This window comes from Tinamus guttatus, unplaced genomic scaffold (assembly GCF_059628265.1).
Source record: "Tinamus guttatus ecotype Peru unplaced genomic scaffold, ASM5962826v1 Tinamus_guttatus_pri_ptg000696l, whole genome shotgun sequence".
In the NCBI taxonomy this organism is placed as follows: domain Eukaryota; kingdom Metazoa; phylum Chordata; class Aves; order Tinamiformes; family Tinamidae; genus Tinamus; species Tinamus guttatus.
The window spans coordinates 307808-323310 of record NW_028289230.1 but is presented as its reverse complement, the minus strand read 5'-3'; positions in this window follow the sequence as shown (position 1 = coordinate 323310).

Here is a 15503-nt window from a genome sequence, read left to right as displayed (position 1 = left end):
AGTGAGCATGACTGCTGAATCATAGTCAGGGATTTACCCTTTCCTGCCTCTCCCCGTGCTCAAAGGCAGGTGCCCATCCAGGGTGATTGAGCGCCTTCCAGGCAGTCTGCTTCACTGGAGATCTCCTGGACCCAGGAGAGCTCCCTGAGGTGATTCTTGGATGCCATTGTCCTGGCAGCTTCTTGCTCTGTGTTCCTCTATCCTGTCTCTCCTTCTTCCTAAATCCTCCCACCATGTGGAAGCCCTCACTGCTCCATCCTTGTCTTGCACATCACCATGGACTATGAAGGCCATGGTCCATATAACCTGTCTTTCCAATCCTGCACTCCAAACCTGAAGCTCTCCATAATTTTACACAATGACCTGAAGTTGCCATATACTTCTATAAACAAAAATACAGTCAAATGTATCTCCTGAACAGGGGTAAGTTGTTTCTGTGCGCCCAGGGACCTGACAGGCTGATTTCACTTCTGCAGAGGGTCAGAACTATACAGAAACTAGGAGATGTGGCAGAAGGAGGGAGGCTGCCCAGTTGGAGTAGGAGGATTCCCTGTGCAGAGGGAGCTTGGTGCAATATGCTTTTGGGTAGCATTTCTCATTCATTAGGAAGCCCACTCGGGACTGTAACTAAATTGCAGTGCTAGTCAGAAAACTGGACACATGCCAAACACAATTTCTTCCTCAGCAGCTTCCTCGTCAAAATGGATCCTTCCACAATGTCAGTGGAAGGTTTACTAAGGCCCTCTCATAAGTTTTGCAAAGCAACTATGGTTTGATTTAGTGTCATCTCAGCAACAATGATGTGATCTTTGCTGAGATAAGGGGCTCCTAATCCAGCCCCTGAGCTGACCATGTACCTCTTTTACATCAAAGTAGGGTGCAGGACCTATCCTATTGCAGGGACAGATGGGAGGAAGATGGACAACCATAGTGGTAGCCATCACACAAAGTCAGACATCTGCAAGGCCTGCGTCTGAGGGTGAGCTGTGGAGCCACATAAGGGTCCCTGAAGTCCCAAAGATATAGCTGCAACCCTCCTGTGTCTTAGCACTGGAGTGACTGTACCCTTTTGTTCCCTTTGCCTCTTGCTTTTCCCCTGTTCCTACACCAGTAAAAGCATCATGGCTGAATGTCCATGGTGGCACCAGGCATGATGCATGAGGCACCATAAGCCCAGCCCCCTTTTCTAGAAATGCCTCATTTTGCCATGATATTGGGATGAAGACTGCAATTACTGTCTAAATCTGGAGATTGTTCAAATCATCATAAGTCCATTGAAATCCTGCATGTTTACACAGGTGAAGGTCTGACTCGCAGCAGTCAGCAAAGCATGAATGAAGGACTCAATTTAAGAAGAGCTTGGTAAATTGACAAAGATTTTACACTATTGCTCTTCTCATAACTGTTTTGGGGAACTTCCTGAATTTGAGTCGTAAAGAGGTCTGAACAGTCAAAAGGCTGTTTGCCAAGTAAGCAGAGCAGGGTCAGGTGTTCCAAAAGGAGAGTTTGTTTTGCTTTTACAGAATTTTGACCGAGAAAATTGTCCCATTGGATACAATGGGAAGGTGGGCCTTCAAAAAAAACAAGCTGCACTGTGATGTGGTGAAGTCTGGTCCACCAGAATAAGCAGAACTAGAGGTGGGTGAGCAGCTCTCTGGCAATTGGCAGTTGTTGTTCTTATGTCCACTATTTCCATCTTACTTATTAACTGCCAGGAACTAGTTAGTGACTGGCTTGTCAGAGCGAGTACCTGATTGCAAATACTTCTTGATCTGCACTCAGATTACTTTTCAGCAACATGGCTCTGTGAGGAACCATTCCCAGATGCTGCTTCCAGCAACCATACTGGCCTGTACTTTTTCTGGTCCTTGCTGTTTTCTTGAGGAATATCTTGCTTTCAGTTGACCAGCAATGGGGATGTTGGGGATAGGGACGAGTTGCAGAAGTGCCGTGTGAGCCTGAGCAGTGGGGCAATAAATGGGCAGAGGAGGTCAGTGCAGACCACAAACCCAGTGCACATCAGGAAAAACAGCCCCAGACTCTCATGAGAAACTCCTGGTTCTGGGCTGCCCGTTGCAAATCAGGAGGGGGAGCTGGGATCTGTCAGAGATTATTCCAGGAAAATGGGCTCGGGGCTCTGCAGTGACTCAGCTGCTAGGAGAAGAGCAAAGCAGAGAGCAGCCTGCTCTGCTACCAGGGATGTGCTGGTGTGGGAAAAGGATACCTGAGGGGCGCAGGTCTTTGAAAGCCAGAGAGGATGAGCAGGGATTGACTGCTCAGAGGCTTCCCAGAGAGGACATGAGGTGCCAAGGAGAGGCTCACAAGCAGGAGGAGGTGGCTGTGCACACAAACAGTGGTCCTGGAAGTTGCTGCAGATGCTCCCACCAGCATGTGTGCGAGGGAGCCTACGCAAGCAGATCCACTGCGACACTGAAGACTTAAACATGCCAACACCAGGAAATCCCCTGAGTCGAAAATCACTTGAGACTGGGAAGATGTCCAGGGAAAGGGGAGGTATCAGCTTGGTCTTTCTGCCTCTTCTGCCCACGATGCTTTGGGTGACCTCTGATTTCATCAGTCTCCTATCTGCCTGTCCAGACACTGATCCTGCTCATGCCTGAGCACATTATACCTTACTGCTTCTTTAGAAGGCACTTCATCGCTCTTCCTGCTGGTGGGGGATTTCCAAAGAAACCACCATCAGAATTAGGCAATTCCAGGATTTTATTATGAAATGGAACCCTCCAAGGCCTGGGAAGAGCAAACTCTTCTGTCCTGCTGCAGCAGGGCAGCCCCTGGCAGGATGAGAGGCAGGGGCTGGGGAGAGGGTGTCAGCTGTGGGGCAAAGCCTGTGTTTGCTCTCTGCCCTTCCAGCTTGCCTGGAGCATTGCCAGATACAAGGCATATAATTTCCTTTCTTGCAAAACAGCCAGGGTTTTATCACTGTTCTAGCTGAAACGCAATATATGACTGTGTGATGGCTCCAAGGCCATTCCGTTGCAAAGGAAAAGAAGTTTGCTGGGGAACAATCCTTGGCGCTGCTTCATTTCCTAGTGTGGCAACAGTGAAGAACCACGTTTACTTCTAACAGTGGACAAAGATCTTTATTAGAGCGAAGAGAAAGAGCATGATCTCTGTGGTGGTGTTGCTGTCCTGGCATGCCACCACGGTGCCATCTCCAGTTCCTGGCCATCTGGGACCTCTACAAGATGCGCACCTCTCCTCACCTCCCACCAGCACTGGGAAACATGTACATGGTGTCCAGAGCTTTTAGGAAGAGAGATCTAATTCACTGGATTTATTTTAATCAGCAGAATTTTGAGATGCAGAAAAAGAACTCTAGATCAGCAGAAGTGAAGTCTATGTGAGTGCAAACCTCTCCTTTGACCTGGCTGCAGAGCAAACTGCGGGGTAGTTGAATAACTGAGAGGCTACAGGGAAAGAAGAGTAAATGGGTTTATGGTCACAGCTGCCAGTCTGCACTTTAGGGAATAAACATCCCAACTGTGTAGCCAAAATAGTTGTAGCCCTTTGGTCCAGAGAGCTTGCTGAAAACCTCCGAGCTGCTGACCTGCAAAACTGCATATCTGGGACTGGGTGAGCCTCGAAGCACTCAGGGGGTTTATTTCAACGAGTCCCTTTCATGAACCTGGAATCTCAAATGTAGCAACAAAATGAAAAAAAGGGAATTGTTTGTTATCTTGGGAGTTTTGCTCTCTTAAAAAGCAGAGATACTGCCTGCTGTCTGTGATGGGGGTTGGCTGTTCCCCAGTAACTCTGATCTGGCTCTGCACCGTGATGCTAGGCAGGATTTCTGCTTTCCACCTGTGGGTGTTAAACACTGGACTGTTGGGACACAAAATTCTTTTGTGTATCAGAATATAGGATCTGATCTATGTCAGCACACAGCTCTGCAATGCACTCAAAGATTAAAACAAGCCTCTTGGAAGTTTGCTCCACCACGACGAACAGGGCAGGTTACCTCTCCCCCGCACATCCTGCTTCTGCTGATAGTGTTTTCCGGTATGAGAGTCCAAAACACATGGGAAAACCACCCCCCCAGGTATAGGATTAAAGCAAGGGGTCCAGCCCCCACTTCCCACTGCCTTCCCTCACAGAAACCCCTCTTGCAACACCCACTGGGGGGGGGGGGTTGCACCGCTGTCCGCACACTGGGTCCATATGTGACCGCAGGAAAACAGGTTAAAATCCCGAGAGGCAGAGAGCTGTCCGTTTTGGGGCTCCCACAAAGAGAGCAAAACTTACCCTGGAGGCAAAAGCAACCCAGACTCAACTTGAAAAGCTCCATTGTGCCCCAACACATGACGAGGGAGAGGGGCCTCCAAAGCATCTCACCTGCAAGGAGTGCCAGGCCAGTGGCTTCCCCCTTCCTCCGGCATTCAAAGCAGAAAATCCCACTGGGAAGGGAAAACTCTTCTTTGGTCTTCACGCCGGAGAGCCGGCACCGGGCTTATTGGCAATGGATCAGCTTAGAGAAGTGGTTCCTGTGAGCGCTTATCCCTTAGGAGAAATCATACGACGGTCCGGGAGCGGGGGGATGCCGGACCGACATCCTCCCAGCCACTGAGTTTGGCTCCTTGGCAGCCACAATTGCTCCCAGACAACGAGTGCTGAATGCTAAGAAGGCTGGCGGGCTGCCTTGGCAGGCGCTGGGGGGAGGAGGATGCCAGGCTTGCCCATGGGAAAAGGAAAAGTGCGTCGGGAGCGCTGGGAGGGGCATGGGATGAGCGCAAAACCCCTGCCCAGTGCCGCCGCTGGAGCTGCCGCAGATGTGTTTCCTCCTTTGGGAGAACTGTCCCCATGGAGCTGAGTTTAAGCCACGCTGTGTGCGGAGGTGAAGCCTCACAGGGTGGCTGCTCAGGGCGTTTCGCCAAACAGAGTGTGTCCCACGGTCGGAGATGGAGAAGGGGCCGGAGCAGGAGCGTGGCCCGGGTGTGGGGACCTGCCTGCTGCCTCCTCTGACGCTTGAATCTCTTGGGGCAAATTTTTCCATGCAGAAGTTTGTGCTGTATGTGGTGGGAAAACCGTGCTCCATGCCCAGCTCTGGTCTGACAGCTCACAGCATTCCCACTCTCAGGTGGCGTATCTGGCTTGGACCCCAAACTGTCTCTTCCCAGAGGAATGCAGAGGTGCCGGGGATACGCTGTACTCAAAAGGGAAACTTGGAGTAAGTTCTGGCCCTGGCAAGGTCGCTCCTGCCTGCTGCAGAACTGCCTTTACTACTGGTTTCTTTTCTCCATGGGATTATGTCAAGTTGCACTAAATATCAGGCATTTTTAATTAAAAAGTGCACATATCTTAAGGTATGCTCTCCCCTGCAATATTGCTTTGCTTCTAGGGCTGAAAACGCAAACTCCACCACATTTGCTGAGCAAGCGATTCCTCCCCATAGAAGAGGAGGACAGTAAAGAAGACCTTGGTTTCCTTCCAGGGGATGGAGAGGTGTCCCAGGCAAATTAAGTGTGTTACAGCAAATATCCCACTGGAAAGGTCACTGTGCTTTTCTACCAGGGATACTGCTACTGTCCTACTCCTTTGCTGCCATTTTCAGGTCACGATGTTCTAGTTCTGGTGTTTTTTATCTACTGTCTCAGCAGATCTCTTCCCCTCAAGTGAACCCAGGGCCTGAGATGTTGCCCTGTGACCATCTCCACTGAGAGAATGGACCATTTTCCTATTATTTAACCAGGTATTTAACCTTTCCAGGGTCTGCCCTCTTATTCTGAGTCTGCTCTGCCGCCTTCGGGTCCTCTTTGGTTCTGTCAGAAGCCTTTAGGAAATCAAAGTGAACTCTTTCAGACGGACTATCCTTATCCTCATGCCCGCTGGTTCTTTCTAAGAAGTGCAAGAGGTTTTTAAGGCAAGGACAGCTGACTTCCTAAGGAGCTCATATTCATCCAAACACCCACTAATTCTGTTTTTTGTTACAAAATCTACTAATATGCAGGTGCCCAGGCCTGTGTTCCCCAGCTCTCCCCTGCAACCCATCCACCTGTGATTTCAGCTTCTTGAAGGGTATTTTCTTGCTTCTAATGATCTCTCCCACCTGCTGTTTGGTCACTGTCACTTCCCTTGGTCTTTCTCTAACTTTTCTTATAGATGGTGTGTGTTGGCCCAGCAGTCCCCGGGAAGGCCTTAATTCTCCGGTCTTCCCCTTTTACCTTTCTCTGCGCAATGCCTTTTTCTGCAGTTCAGTACAAATGTAGTTGTTTTTCCGTGTTTGTTGCTCCTGCAGGGAATTAGGCTGTCACGTTATAGGGCGACCCTTCAGCCGTAAGAGAACTTGTGTCCTTTGCCTTCACTGACATCGCTGTCATGATGTTAGTGCACGTCCTCATCCAAAAGTGCAGCCCCAGTCTTTGCAATGGGGCTGTGCATAGAGAAGCTTTAGTGTCATAGGGGAAAAAAGGGACTAAGTCTCTTAAATTTTGCTCCCCCTGGCCCTGCAGGAGTTACTGATGCTCAGAGCAGTTTTGCAGCTCAGCTTGGCTATCTCTTGGGCAAGGTAAGCCATCTCCTCTGCCGACATCAAGGATGCTGAGGACTGTGAAGCACCAAGCCCCACTTCCCTGATCGCTGCCTGCCGGGCTCCCGACGGCTCTGGACCATGTCGGCTCCATCTGGAAATGCAACGTAACACAACATCCAGAGCCTCGAAGGCAGGTCGTTCTGGTGGCATTTGGGCAACTGCAAGCTGGAGATGCTGCTTACAGGCAATGTTTCAGGAAAATAGACCCAGCTCTGCAGAGTTGGAGCTGGTCCCAGCTCAGGACCCATTCATCCCAGTGCTGATTTTAGGGCACTATAGGAAAAGCCTTTGGTCTTTGAGTGCAAATCTCTCTTTTTTTTTTTTCCTGGCTTCAGCAATTGCTTAATGAACTATAAGACACTCGGACTGTCACTGAACTCACCCTTGCTAACACAGGATCGAGGAGAGCCTGAACCAGCAACTGGTGGCATTTTTAAGCCCTACAGAAAAGGCATCAGTCTGAAAGTGCAAGTGTCAGCAAAAACAAAAAGAAACCAGCTTAACATCAGCTACTGATATTTTTAGTCTCTAAGTAAGTGCATTATTCTTTTCTAGTCCGACAGACTCTTGTGGGGGACAACATCATTCTGCTCCACTGCATTTTAAAAGCCAGCGTACTTTTGCAAGTGAACAAGCCCAGAAACAGCTGCTGTCATTTCTTACACATGCAGGACAATATTTTCATATAAAATTGCTCCATAGCCATTACAGAGCATTTTTCCACAGCACATTCACTTTTTTTTTGTGAATGGCACATGGCACTTTTTTGTGCCATGTTTGTGGCATGGCTTCGTACTGTGGTACATGGGGGTACTTGTGCCGAATCCTTCCCACAACTTTTCCTGGGCTGCCCGTAGAAGAGAGCAAGCTGCTCTCCAGCCAGGGTATCTCCCATGCTGAGCAGGATGACCCCATAACCACTGCCTTGCAGTCATGTAATCTACACCATCAGTTATTCCTTGCCCACCCCAGGCCCCTGAAACAGCCTTGGTTTTGCTGTATCTCCAGTTTGACGGTGACTTGGCTTTTTCTCAGATTCAGCCATGTGGGGAAATACCTGATAAACTCAGGAAAGTCTCCCTTTACTTATGAGTGGGCTGAATTTAGGTAGCAATGCCTCCAACACGTCCCTCCTTGGCTGATGCTGAATATGAGTCATTCCTCCATCTGCATCTGAGGAAAAAAATATGGTAAAAGGACAAGCTGACAACAACAGATTCCCTCCAGGCACCCAGCCAGGCCAGCAACCTTAGGGGAAAAATAAACCTCCCTCAGCTAGGCTTGAACCGTGCAAGAGCTGCCAGCCTGCAGGTCCCTCGCTCCCAGGAGACTTGAAGGCCATCTTGGCTAATGCAAAAACCAAAAGGCCAACTAGAGAATCCAGGGAGGATGGGTGATTTTTAGATAAGTGATAGCCAAAGATTAAGGGCAATAAAGAAACAGGCAGCTGGGGGCTAGTGATAGGCTCTTCTTGGAACCCATCTCCCAGCGCAAAGGTGGGATAAGCAGGAAGGGACAGGGTTTGGGGGTAAGGGCTGATGCCTGCGATGACCACTTGACTCCTGGAGCCTGGCTATGGATACCCAAACCATCAGCTGAGAGTGGAAGTGCTTGGGAAAGGGGGGGATCTCATCCTCAGGGTGAAGAGGTGGGGAATGATGGGAACCATCTCAGCAAGAGGGGCACACGTCTCTTTGCCAAAAGGCTGGCCAACCCGGTTAGGAGGGCTTTAAACTAGGTGAGAAGGGGGAAGGGGAGTGTCACACAGACAGGGCAATCAGTACCACACAGACAAAGTCAGATGGCATCCAGCGGGAGTATGGTAGTGGGGAAGTGAGGATAGGATATGATCTCGGAGGGTCCTCTCTCACCCTTCCTGGGGAACCTGCAGGCTCGGTTACTTCCCTGAAATGCCTGTACACCAATGCGCAAAGCATGGGGAATAAGCAGGAGGAACTTGAGGGTGACAGAGCACTGGAACAGGCTGCCCAGAGAGGTTGTGGAGTCTCCTTCTCTGGAGATCTTCAAAACCCGCTTGGATGCAGTCCTGTGCCACGTGCTCTAGGTGACCCTGCGTGTGCAGGGGGGTTGGACTAGATGATCGCTAGAGGTCCCTTCCAACCTTAAGCATTCTATGATTCTATGATTCTATGAACCGGAGATCTGTGTGCAGTCCCAGTGCCATGATCTCATTGGAATCACAGAGACGTTGTGGGATAACTCACATGACTGGAGCGCTGCCATGGAAGGCTGTGTGCTCTTTAGGAAGGACAGGCTGGGAAGGCGAGGTGGTAGAGTTGCTCTTTATGTGAGAGAGCAACTGGAATGCATGGAGCTCAACCTGGGGGTGGAGGATGAGCGAGTTGAGAGCTTGTGGGTAAGGATTAGAGGGCAGGCTAATGTGGGAGACACTGTGGTGGGTGTCTGCTACAGGCCACCTGACCAGGACGAGGAGGTTGATGAGGCCTTCTATAGTCAGCTGGATATTGCCTCACAGTCACAGGCCCTGGTTTCATGGGGGACTTCAACTACCCTCACATCAAGTGGAAGGACAACACAGCCAGGCACAAGAAGTCCTGGAGGTTCCTGCAGAGCATCGACAATAACTTTTTGATGCAGGTTGTGGAGGAGCCGACGAGGAGAGGTGAGCTACTGGACCTCGTGCTAACAAATAGAGAGGGACTTGTAGGAGATGTGAAGGTGGGAGGTAGCCTCGGCTGCAGTGACCATGAGTTGGTGGAGTTCAGGATCCAATGAGGAGGAGGCAGGGCTGTAAGTCGCCTTGCAACCATGGATTTCAGGAGGGCCAACTTTAGCCTCTTCAGAGACCTCCTCGGAAGAATCCCATGGGCTAGAGCTCTAGAAGGAAGGGGGGCCCAAGAGGGCTGGTTAGTTTTCAAGCGGCACTTCCTCCACGCCCAGCAACAGTGCATCCCTGTGGGTAAGAAGTCAGGCAGAGGGGGCAGGAGACCTGCGTGGATGAGCAAGGAGCTTGTGGCAATGCTCAAGCAGAAGGCGGTGGTATACAGAATGTGGAAAAAAGGACAGGCCCCCTGGGAGAAATACAGGAACGTAGTCAGGGAATGCAGAGATGCGACAAGGTAAGTGAAGGCATGTCTGGAACGCAATCTGGCAAGGGATGTTAAAAATAACAAGAAAAACTTCTTCAAATATATGAACAGCAAAAGGAGGATCAGGGAAAACGTGGGTCTGCTGGTGAACAAGATGGGCACCCTGGTTACGAATAACACAGAAAAAGCAGAGTTGCTGAATGCCTTCTTTGCTTGAGTGTTTACCAAGGGCAGCCCTTTAGAGCTCCAGGCCCTAGGGACAAGAGAAGAAGCCGGGGGAGGGGAAGACTTGCCCTGGGTAGAGGAAGATTGGGTCAGAGAGCACCTAAGGAAACTCGATACCCACAAATCCATGGGCCGTGATGGGATGCACCCCAGAGTACTGCGGGAGCTGGCAGAGGTCATAGCTAAGCTGATCTCCATCATCTTTGAAAGATCCTGGAGAACGGGGGAGGTGCCGGAGGACTGGAAGAAAGCCAATTGCCGAAGCCCACCATCGCGAGATGGAATGAACGACACTTCAATGTGAAGCAGGTTCGATTCGCTTTACTATTGTCTGCTACGTAGCTTTATACAATTCCAACATCCGTATACGCGGACATGCGCTAAGCAACAGCACTCCCATTGGTTGGACTATAGTGTCCATGCATAACTATCTTGCAGCTGACTGGTGTTCTTCCCGATGCTCTGTTGCTGGGCCTCCCGGACGCTTATCTGGTTGTGGCTGACTTAGTTCATTAAAAGTTGCTAACAAGCGTTATCTTCTCCTCCGGGTGACCTTGAATCCTATTACTTCAGTTCCTCATATTCTTGCAAAACCGCCAAGGCCCCAACACTTCCCCCTCTTTTTTCAAAAACAGAATTAGCGATATCATGCATCAAGCGTTGCAAGCATTGGCAAAAGCAAGGCAACATAGTTAGTTACAAGCACGAGTATAACCATCCCGATCACGCACAAGTGGTACAAAATTCCTGTAATCCATGGTCCTAAGCCTAGCGATCTGAGCCAATCTTCTAATCCCCAACTTTCTTCTTTTAACCTATGCAGTCCTTCCCTCAAGTTCACAATCTTTTTATGGATGGACTCTGAATGATCGGACAAGTTTAAACAACACATACCCTCAAAATCCTCACACCCATGCCCATGTGCTAATAGCAGAAAATCTATTGCGGTTCTATTCTGCAGAACTGCATGATTTACGCTAGCTACATCTTGCGATAGCTGGTCTAAAATGTCTGACGTTAAATTTAACTCATTCCTTGTCCAGCATGCTAACTGCTTTAAGGAAGTCATTGTTCGGGCGGCAGTGCCCCCTGGGAGAAGTAGGGACACAAAGATAGTTTTAACCCTTGACCAAAACTTTGGATCTCCGACTTCTGTACAATCTAACTCATGTATCGATCGTCTTTTCCTTTTGGATACAAAGGTCATCACTTGGGATATATTAGGATGAAACAAGCTCAGTTTCCCCAGGTAGCATGGACCTCCTTGTGGATCGGATGGTACTCCGTTCCACGCCCGATCTCCGCATATTAAAAACACTCCTGGCAGTAGCCGTTCTGCAGAGAAGCTCGTTAAATTACATTGGGTATATGTGTGAAGATAAACATTGTTAATTTTCAGCCCCGAGTTAACTGTCGCCCATTGCGATGTACTTTCTTCAAGTGCGCCTTCGCTATGCGGTTCAAAACTAACCCATCCACCGTTTCGGGTGGTATTTGTGGCGTTTAGACTTCCCAACAAGTCTAATTCCTCTGGCGGGGAAGTCAGAGTTTCTTTCAGACTTTTGATGATTTCACACTGCCAGCATCCATCTAACAATTCTGCCGTTTGCCCTGGTTGGTAAGGGCACATAGTTTTATTTAACAAAGCATCATTAAGCGCAGTAAAGTTAGCTACGTACCCACTGAATCCCTGGGGTTGCCAAACAGGAACACCGATCAAGCAGGTGCGGAAAGGGTCCCCTGGATGTTGCAAGCTAAGACAGAAGGCATCTGAAGGCCTGTCTGATTAGCTATGGTGACCCAAACGTTCTCCCTCGGCTGAATTTCCGTCCGCCATTTCCCCTGCACTATCCCTGTCACCATTACCAAAATGGTTACCAGCCAGCTGAGCCCGGTCCATTCTGACATCCTGGTCCGTCACCTGTTCCTGTCTCTTCCGCAACCACGGCCGTACCCACTTGGCCGATACCCAGGTCGCTCCATCTCCTGTAAGTACACAAGCATAACCCCGTCCCCACGTAACCAACTCAACTGGTCCTTCCCAGATCTGTTTCTGCGGCCAGAAAACTTCTACCTGCGCCTCTTTTCCTGAAAGATCAGCTGAGTTTTTAGAAAAATGGGTGAAAATAGGTATGTTATCATCATTTCGAGGATTGAGCCAATTCAAGACATAGCATGCTTTGCTGATTAATTTGTAGGGGCCCTTCTCCCCCTCTCTTTTCAAAGCAGCCAATAATCGTTTTAAATTTTGATGGTGACGCTCGATAATGGCCTGACCACTGGAATTCTAAGGGATACCTGTTTGATGGGTTATTCTCCATTGCTGGAAAACGATTTTACAGGTGTTGCTCTTATACATGGGTGCGTTGTCTGTCTTTATGATGTCAGGCTTTCCTAGGACGGCAATCGCCTGAGCCCAATGTTTGCAGGCTGACTTGGTGTTTGTGGAAGTGGCAGGGGTCACCCAGAGAGCCTTCGAGCAGGTATCCACAGTAACATGTAAATACTTTAGTCGCCCAAAGGACGCAAATTCTGTAACATCCGACTGCCATATCTGCCTTGGTTGTAACCCTCTTGGGTTGGTACCCATTTCCTGTAAAGGAGTCAATCTTGCACAATCAGGACAGGCAGCAATAATAGCGCGAGCTGCCGCTCCTGGTACAAAAGGAGACATAAAGAAAGCCTCCCACCAATTCCATAGTTTTACAGTTTTACAGAGAAATACAGGAACGTAGTCAGGGAATGCAGAGATGCGACAAGGTAAGTGAAGGCATGTCTGGAACGCAATCTGGCAAGGGATGTTAAAAATGAAGGACAGGCCGGATTGCCAGGTAAAGAGCAGCAGCACGAGGAAACGTGGCCCTTGGAGGGTGACACCAGGAGCCACTGCTGTTGCTGCTGTGTGAGCAGCCTGGGGACTGGCCCCCAAATCAGGGAGCTGGAAGAGGAATTTGGTGGCTTTCCCCCCCCCAAAATGAGCTCCAGTCGCCCGTCACGGCTCCCTGCTCTGCATACCTAGGGCTTGTATACAGGCAGGATGGCTGAGGGCTGCATGAAAGTGCATAGCACGTTACTCTGTGGCTGGACTGGCCGTATGCGCTATTCCTGCAAGAGACAAGTGGGGACCAGGTCAGCGCAGCTCCCGTGGGCCTGGGGTGTTAGCCAGACCCTGGCCACACTCGTTCCCCCCCCCACCACAAGGAAGAGGAGGGTGGTGGCCAGCCCGCCCCCCCCCCCAACCTTACAGCCCTCTCCGCCAGCGTGTGGAGGTGCCGGCTGGTGTCCAGGCGCCTAATGTCGCCATAGTAGTCCATGCCATGCAGGCAGTCGTGGTGCCCAGAGCCACGAGCGTGGTACCTCGTTGACAAAAACTGGGTTGTACCTCTCTGCAAGGCAAAGGGCACAGGCAGGACGTGCTGCGGGGCCGTGGGATGCAACGGCCTCTCTAGAGCATCCGAATTCCCCAGTGGCTGTGCTGGGGACTCTTAAGGGTCTCCAAGCTGCAGTAGAGGTGATACCACCACCATCCCCTCGTTGTTGTCCAAGGGGCTGCAAGGAAGGTCTTCGCCAGCACCATCCAGCACCTCGTCTCTGTCTGGTGCACTTTAGGGGCACCAGTGTAGAGGGAGCCCAAGTCCTAGCATGGGGAAGGGGATGAGGACGTGCATGGGCTCCCTCGGCCCACCCTTCCTGACGGGTCACCCAGTACTTCTTGGGCAGGTAGGCGCTGGGCTCCATGGCGTTCCTGTAGGTGAACTGCGCCACGGCCTTCAGCAGCTTCTCCTGCTGGCCTGGGCTTGTGGGGCTCCCCACTGGCGGAATTGCTAATCCCTAGAGGCAGCAGAGAGTGGGAGGGAGAGCCAGGCGTGGCAGTGCCTGCCTTTGCGACCGTCCCAGCGAAGCTGATTTCGGGCCAGGCTGTGACCTGGGGCCGCCCTTCTCTGTGCCTGGGTTGCTGCGGCAGCACCATTTACACCCCAAACCTTCCCTTTTGCCCCAAAAAGGGACAGGGCATCACCAGCTGCTCATCTGCAGCATCCACCAGGCCTGCAGGTACTTGCAGAGCTGGGCTGCACCCAAAGGGGGTTGGATGAGGGGGGACACATCCCTGGGGCAGGAACGGGTGACCAGGCTCAGGACTGGGGGTAGGACTATTTGGGGGTGATGTTAAGCACCTTGTCCCCCACAGCGTTTGGGAAAGGCCTGTTTCTCATGCTCCATTTCCCCTTCCCTTGGGGCTATGCCCTCTCAGTACTCTGAAACCTACTGATGACTGGTGCCAACATGCAAGATCTCATGGTGGCAACTGCCTGCCCCACGGGCCCCAAGCGACACCATTCTACTGCTGCAGGTGCAGGCAGAGGAGACCCCAAACCCAGAGGGAAGAGAGATACAGGAGCATCAAAGTGCTGTGGAAGCTGAAATCAGGCACGACCAGGAGAGAGCACAGGAGCCATGAACACCATGTGGCCCCACGTGGAAACTCCTGCAGCTGTGGCCTTGGGCTGAGGTGCTACCTCCTCACAGGCATCCACCTACCTTGGTCACGAACTTGTTCTCCTTCCAGAGCAGCATTGAGGGCTCTTGGAAAGTCTTCTTCACAGAGTTGGGCGGCCGGTAGGAGTTTGGGTAGGTGCTCATGGGGGTCTTGGTCTCTTGGGCGAAGAGGAACATGGTGGTGTGGGCCGTCGGGGTGGGATGCAGGGGTGGGATCCTTGCGGGTGCCATGGGTTCTGTGAAAGCCACATGGGGCTGGGAGCTGTGGGGAGGGGGTGATGTCACCGGTGACATCATAGTGTGGGGAACTGGAGGATTTGGTGTCTTCTTGTCCTGCTGCTTCCATGGGACTGCCTCCGTGGTGGTGTTCTGGGCACAGCTGGTCTGATGGCTGGCAGGAGCAGCCTTGCACCCAAATATTGGGCTGGGAACCAGAGCTGTGCCACATTGCTAGAGGGGGGCGGGTCTTAGGGATTCCCAGGTTAGTTGGAGACACCATCGCTTGTCAGTTGTGAGAATTTATTAAAGCTAAGAGGTTGTAGCCAAGCTTACAGTATAGACTAGCTAGAAATATAAGAGAACTGAAAACATCCTGGGCAGTGGAGCTCCTTGGTCAGGACTTGTCCATCGTGGGGTTGGTGAAGAGTGTGGCCCTGGGCCACTGTGTGCTGGCACTGGGGATCTGGTGAGTCTTGGAGAGCGCCCCCAGAGCCAATCCATCTTCCACGCGCTGCACCGTCCGCAGCCTCATGCTTGCAAGAGGCAGGGGACAGCAGCGGGCAGGGACCGCCCCCCCCAGGTCTGGCTGTTCCTGATGGGGTCCCCATTACGCTGCTCTCTCAGAAACCTCTTCTGCCCCTGGGCTCTGGTCCCTTGAAACTGCCGCCAGGCTCCCTGGGGATGGGCTGGGCAGCTGGGACACGCAGAGCAGCCAGATATGACTAATGCACCATTAAGGAAGAAATGAAGGAAAGAAACCGCTATTGATCTTCACACCCTGCTGGCCTCTCGCAACCCCAGCTACACTCAGCGTCAGCCCAGTCCCCTCCCTGGGGGCCTTTCCCAGCCTGCAGTGTCCTCGGCAGTGTGGTGGCAGCACCGTGGGGCACAGGAAAGGGGGATCTGGTCCCTTCACCCCCAGCCCGCAGCAGCACCTCTGA